This window comes from Centruroides sculpturatus, unplaced genomic scaffold, assembly GCF_000671375.1.
Source record: "Centruroides sculpturatus isolate CEXI.00-Female unplaced genomic scaffold, Cexi_2.0 scaffold2062, whole genome shotgun sequence".
Taxonomy (NCBI): domain Eukaryota; kingdom Metazoa; phylum Arthropoda; class Arachnida; order Scorpiones; family Buthidae; genus Centruroides; species Centruroides sculpturatus.
The window spans coordinates 1-7,118 of NW_019386358.1; the positions used below are offsets into that span (position 1 = coordinate 1).

The 7,118-nt window shown below is 27.5% G+C and overlaps 1 protein-coding gene across 2 annotated transcripts in view; it reads right to left on the reverse strand.

Annotated features, from left to right (window-relative positions):
* Positions 1-3,199: 3,199 nt before the first annotated feature.
* The window catches only part of LOC111614670 (histone-lysine N-methyltransferase SMYD3-like), a 33,161-nt gene continuing 29,242 nt past the window's right edge, over positions 3,200-7,118 (reverse strand). The window contains exons 6-7 of one of the 2 annotated variants that reach the window (XR_002754978.1): positions 5,931-6,039; positions 3,200-3,379 (exon numbers count right to left, since the gene is read on the reverse strand). The gene's annotated coding sequence lies outside the window, so the exon portion shown is untranslated. Of the gene's footprint in view, positions 3,380-5,926; positions 6,040-7,118 lie in introns of those variants that run through there. The other variant, XR_002754979.1, reaches the window with a different exon arrangement.

The window sequence follows — 7,118 nt, forward strand, 5'->3', positions numbered from 1 at the left end:
CATTTACATTTTGTTTTGTTTGATCCTCACATTGCGATTCTTAACATTATTCCAGTGTCATAAATAGGATTTCTCTTTCTAATTAACTCTTAAATTTTCTACTTTAACAACATATTTTCTAGTAAATTCACTGCTTTAATGTCATAACCAACAAGTAATAGTTTTATATTAAGTGGAAACAAGTCATATCGAATAAAATATAATTCAGAATACCTTTTTGGGAGGAACAAGATCAAATAGCAAAAGTCTTATTTAAAACAATCCAGCAGCGAGTTGCGTAACTTTCCTGGAAAAAATTGTGTGTTAGAAACACAGTAGCAAAGTTTAAAATTGTGTATGGCACCATCTGTTATCAGATTTTATTTTAAAAATTAATGTTTTATATTACTATTACAAAAAACAAAAGGCTTAGTTTTGAGGTAGTGATGAGTTTTTAAAAATATTGTAAAAGCCAAGAAGGAGTAGAATTTTCATTAAGTCTGACCCCACCCACAATATAATGACACGCAAACTCCTCTATCTCCCCATTTCTTCAAATTTTAACAATCAAAATTTAATATCATCAATGCCTCATATACAAGTTACCACGTCAAATTTTACTTCTTAAATCTTTACTCCATTCAGAGATACTGAACAAATTAATACTAACATTCCCGCATGGAATTTTTTGACTTTTCGGGTTCGGGGATTCTCAAAATGTTGAGGTTTGCAAAAATCCCAGGTCAAATTTGACACGATTCCAATAGTTTCTCGTGTTATGTATACGTAATAGCCGAGAAAGTAAAACAATATTACACATCACACATAATAAATTTAATGGCTTAGGAATCATTGATAAACTCTCCGTGTATATGTAATAATTTGTTAAATATGCAGTTTGTGGAGAATATAAAATTGTTTCATCATGCATGTTGCTACAGATCTCAAATTTCACAAATTTGCAATCATTAAGAATCATTTATTTTTGTCAATTATCTGTTCTAATCCGAATCGTAAATTTCTAATGCAAAAATGATTGTTTTAATTCCTTTTAGAAAATATTATTATAATAAAATTGCTATTTATTGTATATAATCATTTGAATATTTTCGACCATTTTTAATGTTCGATAGAGAAATTGGTTTATAAAGAATTGTACTATTCTGTTGACTGCCTTAACACAAAACATCTGTGAAAATAGAGGAAACGAGATGACCAATGAACTCGAATTCATTAAGATTTAGACGGGATATTAATGTATATACGTATGTAATATATAAACTATAGCGGGGAATAAGAGATTTATAGTAGGCTATTTATTAAATTTCATTTTGCTTTAACAATTCCATTGGAAAATTAACAATGAAAAGATGCGATTCCTCCGATCGATTCTTATGGAAAACCACCGCCGCCAATTGTAATACTGTATTTTACTTATGAAAGTTAAAAAGTATTTAAATCTAGAAAGATCGTAGTCTAAACTTACATTACTTAAAGGAACACTGCAAACGAAGCAAAACTCGAAAAGGCACTGGCATTAAACAATCGCGCGAGTCAACTATAGATCCTCTCTCGACAACGAGAAAATTTTACTGCTATGTAAATTTTGGATTTTGCGGCTAATTTCGTCATTTTCGTGCCTCTGCATTTCTAAGGAAAGCGATTTTCACGGATCATTGCACGAGATTGTCTCCAGCCTTTCACTTGTCCTCACCTACACCAGTCATAATCAATTAACATAGACTTAGGATATGCTCCAACACTATCGCGAAATAAGGCAATAGTATGAGAAAAGATAGAAAACGGGATTAGAATTAGAAGGAACGACGGTTGAATCTTGCAATACAAAATTATAATTTGAATTTTTATAATTCTTGAAAGTTATAAAATTAATATTTGTTTTACGTCCAGTTATGTTCCCCATTGTTTAATGTTTTACTAGAAAGATTTTTAAACCTCTAACCATGTAAGAGCTAAAGAAGTAAAGCATCCAAAACTTTTGTTGGATGCTTTACTTGGTGCACTGATGAAAGTGTTTGCTTGTATATGTTATGGGTCTTTACGAATAATGAGAAAAACGGTGCCCCAGTCTGATAAATATGGATTCGTTTATTAAAAGTGAGAAGTTGTTATGAACAAACACTTTGGCCATTTCGATTTTAAAAGAACTTTACTTCATTAAGAATTATTTATTTTTGTGAACTATCATAGACCTATTATTAGGCCTAGTGTAGTGTTATTAAAGTGCCAACTTTGACCCTTAATGTTAGCAACTCGATCACATGTGGAATCATCACAACTCTAACATGGATCACTTTTCAAATATTAATAGTAGATCGGTATTAATTAGTAGTGGTTGGCCGTCCTCTTCAGGGAGGAGGTCAACGATTACTTTTGCTCAAATAACTTCTTTTTTTCAGTAGATGGTGGTTCGTATGGAGTCTTATGGCTATACACCTTTACTCCGAGAGACTGGTGGATGATCGCTATGCGACCGAAGAGAATCTCATGTTAAAAAAATATTGCATGGAAAACAAAGTCAAGACATTTATAGTCATTATGAACAAACACTTTGGCCATTTTGGTTTTCAAAAAACTTTACTTTATTAAAAAAAAGTTTAAATTAAATGCTCATTGCCAATAAAGGCTCATTCAAACTGTTGTTGGTTTTGAGCAATTCGTCCAAATACATTTATTACTGATGCACATCATAGTCTAGGTACAATCATTTCTAATTGTTTTTAAATTGCAACTGTAAGATGCCATTAATTCAAAAACAGGCTTCAGCTTTGGAAGAGTAAAAAAGTGCATCTAGAATTGAGGAAATATGGTATTTAACAATAGACGGTCATATGAACAAAACAGTAGAGGCATCAGTCTGCTGTTCTGGAGGTCAATGGTCAACTCAGAAATTTTCGTGAATGAATTAACACAGATACATCATGCTCTGTCCTTCAAATTTATCAAATTTCAAATATGTGGCTATAAAACAAAAATAATTTATGTTGAACTGCAAGGAGCTTAATTTTGGAACCTGGCTGCCCCATTAAAATAAGCCTTCTTACTGTTTGTAGGGTGGAAAGTGTTTAAAAATGATATTTAATACTAGAAACTGATTTTTTTTTTTGTTTTTATTAACAAATGGGATTTACATTTTTTATCATCTTAATATCACATTTAACAAAAAAAAAATGATAAACTTTTTATTTTAATTTAAAAACAGATAAAGATTTTAAAATTCAACATACATTTTTTATAACTGATTGCATTATATCATTTTCTTTTTATAATTTAATTCTGATAATATGTGTAATTCTGTTTGGCACTGTACAAGTAATTGAGATAAATCATGATATAGAGGATGATTGGTTCCGTGGGTGATCTTTAATATTTCTTCTGCCTAAAAATAAAATAATTACTGATATAAATTACAGTTTTATAAAATTAAACATACAATTAATTTAAATAAGCTGATTAATATTTTCTAAAATACAAAACAAAAAGCTTAAAATTTGCTCATTAATCATCCCTTCCAATTTTGAAATTATGGTAATTCTAAAGATATGAAATGTTTTAATATTTAATACTGTTAAATATGTTTAATATGTTTAATTATACTTACTTAGTTACTTACAAATTCAACAAGTAACTTTAATTATACTAATTTAATTTGTAAGAACTAACATATAACAGAAAAAAATTGCAACTTCCTCACATTTTCCAGCAGTAACTGTTAATAAATGTTTTCTGCCACATTCAGGGGTCTTCATCAGGTTAAGCATATACCAAGGTTTGATTTAGAGTATGCTTAACCTAATGTAATCCCCAATGTGGCCAAAAATGCTTATTAAACAACTACTGCTGGAAAGTGTGAAGGTGGTGTGATTTTTCTGTGTTAATGTTTTATTTTATTGTTATAGGGATATTTTAAATTATGTTTAATTAAATATTTTGAAAATTTGAAAATAATGTAATTTATTATATAAAAATAACTCATACAGTTCAGATATTAATCAGAAAAGATAATGTTTATCAACTGTCTTCTAATAACTGTAATTGTAACTAACTTTGGTACATCCCTCAACAAAAAAATCTTGAATTCCAGCAATAAGTTTTAATAAAAATGTAAAACTTGAATCAATAAAAGTTTAATTTTATGTTTTTATTAAAACTTTTACTTGAATTTCAAGGTTTTTTTTTGGTTGAGCAATGTGACAATGGTTACCATCAAACCAACAATCTTTAACAACAGCATAAATGAGATTAAATCTGCATTCAGTGGGATATTTATGGAGTAATTCATTACAAACTGCTAAATGAAAATAAAACTATATTAGCATCTATTCCCTGTCAACAAATGGTCACAAGCAAGAATGAAAAAAAAAATAAAAGCTACTGAAAAGTAGGTGTGGCTACAATTTTATGTCAAGAAATGACAATTCAAAATGTGCACACAGTGTATCAGACTGATCAGATGTGCATGACAAAAGGTTAATTAATGTAAGTTTTGTTCTTCAAAATTTTTAAAAAAAATATATTACTTATCAAATGACTCAATACATCAAAAGTATAATTTAATTTTTCATTGTTAATCAAAAGTTAAATTATAATTTGTTTAATAATTAAATTTTATTTACAAAACAGCTTCTTTACATATCTCCAGAGATAAATTCATTTAAATCTGTATTTTTATTTATTATTATACTGAAACAATTTTATCCAAATAAAATAAGCATAAACTTTAATATAAATTTTATAATTCACTAAACAAAATAAACAACATTATGTGAAATACTTTTTGTTTTAACAATATTTGATTATTTTAGGAAATTAATGAGCAAATTTAAGATGAAAAGTAATACAGATAACCCTTGATATATGCAGTTAATTGGTTCTGCAAATATACTGCATACCAGGTATGGACCAAAACTGCACATGTCAAAGTTAACAATCAGTTGGAAGTAAGTTAAGTTAATTTGTGAATTAGCTGATTAACAATTCATCTAAAATCATAATTTTTACATTTATATTTGCTTGGGTGAAGTAAAAACATAGGAAATAAAGAAACGTTTATTGAAGAATTATTAATTAATTAAAGATTTTAGATGAAGTGCAGTATAGTTACATATGAAAATGAAAACAAATCATAGAAAATAATATTAAAGTTTGATTATAGAGAGTTTAGACTAACCACTAAAAGTAGCAAAAAAAAAAAACTACTATATGAAGTAAGAAAATTTTAAAATTCAAGTAAAATATTTATCATTTCCTTCACAGTTGTTATTTTCTTTTTTTCATAGAGTTTCATGTAAAAACTGAAGAATTAAAACAAAATATTTGAAGAAATTATGATGAATGTGAAAATAGAAATTAAACTGTCTGAATAAGAGTATTGCACTAGGAAAACTAAAGTTTGCTTTTTCCTACTAAAAGCAAGCAGGATTCAGGACCTGCAAGAGGGTATTTTTCCCTGGGTCTGGAGAAAATTCAGAGACCCATAGTTGTTTCTATTCCTATAAATTAATGTTATTTTTACTAACAAAAAAATAAAATCTTAAAATTGTTATTTATTAATAAAGAAACACTATTCATTTCATTTGTTCAAAAAATAAAAGGGGGAAACCTTCATAGTGAAGAGAAGGGATCAGTTCAGTGTTACCAGCTATGAGCTCTGTCAAGCTGGCAATGTGAACTTCATGTAGAACATAATTGAAACTAGTACTGATAAAAACTGCATATATCAAATTTTACTCTACTGTTATAACATTTGAAAATAAGAATCATTACAATTTCAGATAACAATAAAATTTCCATTACTTTTCTAATGAGCTACAATTATAACTTTTCATATCAGTTAAAATTGTTTAAATTATTAAAAAGTTAAATCAAAACAACACACTAACACATTATATTTGCATTAAGAAATATTGTTATACTCGTATTGTTAATACCTTTCTAAGAGTCTTATTAGCATCTTTTATCTTTTCTAAATATAACTGTATTTTCCCAATTCTAAACAGCTGTATTCCTAGACAAGGATGACAATCGCTGTAATAATACCTTTAAAAATAGCAATATTTTTAAACAGTTATAAAATAAAATTATTAATATAAAATATTGACTAAATATTAATGAATATATAATAAACAAATATACCACTGTAATTTTATAATTTTATATGGCTAATCCATAGTAACATATAACCCATAATAGTTTATATCCCATAGAAAATTGCAAATGCATATTAAATTATAATCAAAAGATATTCAAAAAATTAAACTGACATGAAAAAGTTTTATTTAAATTATAAAAAAGTATTAAAAATAACTGACAACTAAAAATTCTTGTATTCTAACAAATGACTATAGCACACACAATACTAAATACTACAGTCCAGAGATGGCAAATCTATGGTACCACAACATCACAAGATTTCATTTATTTTTTTCTGTATAATATTCAGAATAATGATTATTAATCATTAATACTTTGATGAGTATTCCTGTAAATATACATGATATATATGGTGGGCTCTACAAAGTAAGCATGTATATATGTTATGGACAAAGTGATTAATTAATTGGGCATTATGAATAATGACCAAATAGGGCAGGCAGTGTGATAAATATTAATTATTTTGTCAAATTGACCGGTCATTATGAATACTGCTATCACCTAGTCGAGCAAAGTGATAATAATAAGTTGAGGAGTGATCATCCGACATACGCTAGCCAATTGGCACTCTGAGTTGCGTGTGCATATCGTGTTTAGTACAGAATTTTAAATTTGATTAAAAAAAACTCCACTTATTTCATTTAGAAATATTTATTTTTTGTAAATTATATCAAACTACTATTAACTATATTAATTAAATTAATATTACCGAAAAGTATTATTAACAATTTTTGGTATAAATTATATAAAAAATTAAATGTTTTTTAGTTTATTTATTTGAGCAATTAAGATTTTCATGACATTTGGAATTACAGAATTTTTTTTATTTGGTAGCAGTTGCATCTATCAGATTTTCAACCAATTTTTCAGCAGCATTAACTATAGTTGTGGCCTTCAGAAATTGATGACATTCTTGCACATTCTCTAAGCGAAATTTCTGCACCCGGTACATCTCCAACAGAAAT